The sequence below is a fragment of the Trachemys scripta genome, chromosome 4 (genome assembly GCF_013100865.1).
Source record: "Trachemys scripta elegans isolate TJP31775 chromosome 4, CAS_Tse_1.0, whole genome shotgun sequence".
In the NCBI taxonomy this organism is placed as follows: domain Eukaryota; kingdom Metazoa; phylum Chordata; order Testudines; family Emydidae; genus Trachemys; species Trachemys scripta.
The window spans coordinates 124,718,993-124,723,406 of record NC_048301.1 but is presented as its reverse complement, the minus strand read 5'-3'; the positions used below and the strand labels follow the sequence as shown (position 1 = coordinate 124,723,406).

General features: G+C 51.2%; 1 long non-coding RNA gene across 1 annotated transcript; it reads right to left on the bottom strand.

Annotated features, from left to right (window-relative positions):
- Positions 1-1,299: 1,299 nt before the first annotated feature.
- LOC117876151 lies at positions 1,300-3,970 on the bottom strand. Its single transcript, XR_004645431.1, has 3 exons — positions 3,768-3,970; positions 2,969-3,045; positions 1,300-1,357 (listed from the first exon to the last, which is right to left on the bottom strand). It is a non-coding gene; the product is annotated as an uncharacterized LOC117876151 (long non-coding RNA).
- Positions 3,971-4,414: the final 444 nt, after the last annotated feature.

Below are 4,414 nucleotides of genomic sequence, written 5' to 3'. Positions count from 1 at the left end.
CCAAGCTCTTCCAGCAGATGCTGGGAGTGATCCAATGGGGAACCTCACAGCTTGTGTATCTAAGATCAAAGCTGGTGCTGCACCAGCCCTGTCTCCTGGACAGAGGGACAGTAGGGGGTGTCTGTTCTGATGCAGCCTCTCCAGAAGAAGGGATCCTAGCTGGGGGAAGGATGGCATGCGGGCAGGGGGTTGGGAGGGAAATTCAGTTATCCATGGATGTGCCCCGTTGCAGAGCCTATGACCCAAGTCACCCCACCTGCCAGAGTGTAAGTTCAGCCTATGGCTGGGCAGGCTATAGCAACTTTAGGATAGATCCTTAGCTGCTATCAGTGTACCTCTGCTGAAGTCAATGGAGCGACGCCAATTTATCCTCTATGTGGATTTGGTGGGGGGTGGGGTGGGAGGAGTTTGCACCGGGGAAGGAAAGACACGAGACAATGCCAATTCCTGCAGGACTCATCTATAGATCCCGTCATCCATGCAGCAAGTTGGAGCCCAGCCAAAGTAGTGAGTGGGCCGCACCTGACAGGCTGGAATTAGCCACTGGGATCACAACCAGTGTTAGCTACTGAAAAGACCACACCGGGGTCTGGGAGAGCTGTGGGCAGTGCCCAATTGGACGAGCGCCAAGCCCCATCCCTCCTCAACAACAACTTGACAGGAGTCCTGGCTCCAGCAAAGCTCCTGTTTAAGAGATATGCAACCCCTAAGCATGATGGGAGGATTTTGCTGATTGCAGCAGATAATTTAGGCCTCTGAAAGGCATTGTCTGGGTATAGAAGGACAAGGCACTGCATGCTGCTATCAATCTCTGCCTAGTTTCCGACAGTGCTAACACAGGTTCCACTCCACTGCTTGTAGCAACACTGCCATCGATGGGGTTTTGGCTGCTACCCTCCTTTTCAGCATTGTCCTTTAGTCCCACCGAGGGCAGGTGCAACTGACTCAGTGCTGCCGGAGCAATGCGTGATCGGAAGATAGCAATTGTCCACCCAACTCCACACCCCCACCCATTCACGTCCCCACCAGCACATCGGCGTCTGAAGCAATCCTACCCACAGCATAACTGCATATAGTGCACAACGAGCTATCAAATGTTATAGCAGCGTCAGCCCCACCTGCCCTTCCAACATTTTCAGCCAGGGCAGTAATTACCCAATAGTTCTGCCCTCTCAGTTTATACCCACTCCCCCAGCTCAGAAAACAGTTAAAAGCATTTGCAGAGGGGGAGGAGGGGAGAGCAAATAGCTCCTAAAGTCAGCAAACAGCAGAAACAACAACAAAAACCTTCCCACTTACTTGATAAAATATATGGCCCCCTGGCGTGTGGTGCCTGTCTCCCAGCCTTTGGGAAAGTCTGAAAAGATACAACAGCAAAAGCAGACATCATTCATCTGTTCAAGAGCGGAACTCCCTGTTGCAGGATATTACAGCTGCAATTTTTAGCTTATTACCTTTCAAGAAAGCACTCATTTGAATACGAATATTTTCTGCAGTTACATTAGGCAGGCTCAAAATTATTCCAGGATACCAGCCTTTGGGGCACAAACTGATTGACAGCTAAGCTCAGAGGAGCTTCCCTCACATGAGAATATTGCGTAGTTAGGTGCAATCTTTCCACTTCTCCCACCCATCATTGGTCACTGTTGAGAAAGGGGAGGGACCAGATAGACAATGAGCTAGTTCTTGGGAGGCAGGAGGTGGGGTACCGGAATAGAAGGGCCACTGAGTCAGTTCCGGTCTGACAACTCTGTCTGGTCCCGAGTTACAAACCAATTACTATGCACCTGGAATGCTGCATCTCAGGAAATTTCAGCTGAGTGACCCATCTTGACACCCTCCCTCCCAACCCAGGCTGAGTTAGAAATTACAACCCACGTTGTTTTTAGCTCTTCCCCTACGTTTTTACGGAGATCTGCTGAAGCGCACAGAGGACAGCAGCACAGAAGTAGATTCAGGGACACCGCCAACTCACTGGTTCATACGCTCACAGCGTTTCCAAGGGCCTAGTGATTTGGGCCCCTGCCCTCAAACTTGAGACCCCGTAAAAAGATCCAATTTTCAGACAGTGCTGAGCACCCGCCCTCTGGAAATTAGGCTTCTTACAGGCCTTTCAAGTCGGGCCCACTTATGTTCCCTGGGTGTGTGCTGTGAAGTTACATAAAAACAAATATTCTTGCCAGAAGGTTGTAATGTAACGTGACTTGATTTCTTAGAATTCAGAACAACAACACACAAGAACCCCAAACCAGAGACACACGAAGCAGGCTGCACCCTAAAACAGAGAGGCACAACTGACCCCCACCTTACACCTGCTCCCAGGCTTCACTGCAGAGTCCCCCTAGCATGCAAGCAGGACCAGGGAACCCTTGCCCCCCATGCCCCATCTTCAAAGAGACAACTTGCAACTCCCACAAACCTCAGTACACCACAGTCCACCCATCCACTCCCCTTCGGAAACCCTGTGGGTGTGTGCATAGAGACAGATTTAATGTCCCTGAACTGCAGCAGAACGTTGCAGACCATTGGAAGCCGAACAGTCTGTTAAGCTAGTTTAGTTTTCACCACTGAGGCTGCAAGATGATTTCCAGTATTTCACTCAGCTTGGTTTAACTCTTGTTTCTAGCCAGTTTTGCTCTCTGGCTCCCTCACCCAGCAATCTGATGCTAGCATGTCTGGGATCCCAGCAATAGACAGACTCAAACCCCCTTTTCAACAATTTGAGGGCTAAAACTAGCCGACAATTCACATTAGCTCTTGGAAGAGGTTGATAGTATTGGTGTAAGGAGCAAAGTGTACTAACCCCTTCATCCCTGGATTGTTTACAGGGGAGAGTCTAACATTGTCAGCAGCAGGATGTTCTATTAACTGTGCAGAGGGGGAAGGGGAAACACACGTGACCAGGGGAGCAGCTGCAGTCATGATGACACAGTCCGCCATTGGCAGTTTTAGCAGGCTTGTTCCTTACCTGTGCTGGCAAAGTGCCCACTCTGGATGGGGGATCCAGTGCCTGGGTGCACCCAGCTGGTAGATTTTGTCTCATCGCTGTGAGGGACAACAAACAGAATGTCAGAACATGCACCTGACTCTGGGGAGGACTCCCATCCTGGCTTCCCAAATACATCACACCTGTCTGGAGGAGTGGGGTAGGTGCGTGCCTGCTGCCTGCAGAGGGGAGCTTTACAAGGGCCCTTTTCTATCCCTTTTCTGGAGGTCCCCAGTAGCATGAATGGGAGGCAGAAGGGAGGTCATGAAGATCAGGGGTAGGGCTGGTCTACAGCTTCCTCAAAGGGCTTGCCAGACAGCAGATCCTATCAGTGGCTGCACTATGGAGGGGCTCCACTCCTTCCAATAGTTGTGCCAGGCTACAGAGCACGAGAGAAGGAGCATCAGCCGGGTCGCCCCTGAACTCCTCCCAGACAGTGAAATAAAAGGGGAGGGGAAATGAGGAATAAAAATGCCTGAGGTCTGTGTAGGTTCAGGTGTGGAGGCATCAAGAGGACTAGTAAGAACTGGGGGTAGGCCCCTAAGTCCCACAGCCCCCCAAAGTTCAGTTATCCCCTATGCTTGGCCACAATCCCCCTCTTCTCCCCTGTGCCATTTCTTCTGCCTTGTCCCCCTCTCCCCCAGCTCTTCTGCCAAGCCCCTTTTCCCACCAATGTCCAGACACCACCTGGCTCAGAACATGCACTAGGTTGCGGAGGGGGGAGATAAACAAACAAACACACACTGCAAGTAGGAAAACAAAGAGAGCCAGCCGAACATACTTGATGAAGAAGACTCGCCCGCCTTCACATACTCCATACGTCCACCTGCCGGGCAGGTCCAGCCAGTCAATGTCATCAGCCATGGAGCCCCCCTGCTGCAGGACGCCAGCAGATGGAGAGAAATCCAAAGCCACCCAACTCAGAAGTCAGACCTTCCCTGCGGTCAGCCACTCCCACCTGAGTGCTCTTTGCAAGGCAGGGCTGGAGGGGAGAGAAGGCTGGCTGCTGCTTAGTACCTAGAGAAACCCTACACAGCCACCCCAGCCAGTCCCACCAGGAGACAAACACTTGTTCAGTTCAGACCTTCCAGTGAGATTCTGTTTGCTGCAAACAGCTGGGAGGGGTGGGGTGGGGGAACCCATACATTTAACCCTGTCCTAGGCAACCTGCTGCTTTGCCCAAGACCTGGAGCACACAGGACATTCCTGCAGCACCAGCTCTCTGCATGACTCTTAGGGCAAGTGCATAGCCACTTCCTTCACTGCCTACTTTATTTAATTACCATCAATTAACTCATGAGTGCGTAATTATGAAGTCTTCACTCCCTTCTCCTGTTAACTTTAAACACTGTCAAATTCTGCTGCTCTTCAGATCTCAAAGCCAAGTGGAGGCAGTAGGCAGGGATTGTGTTTATTATACACAGTAGT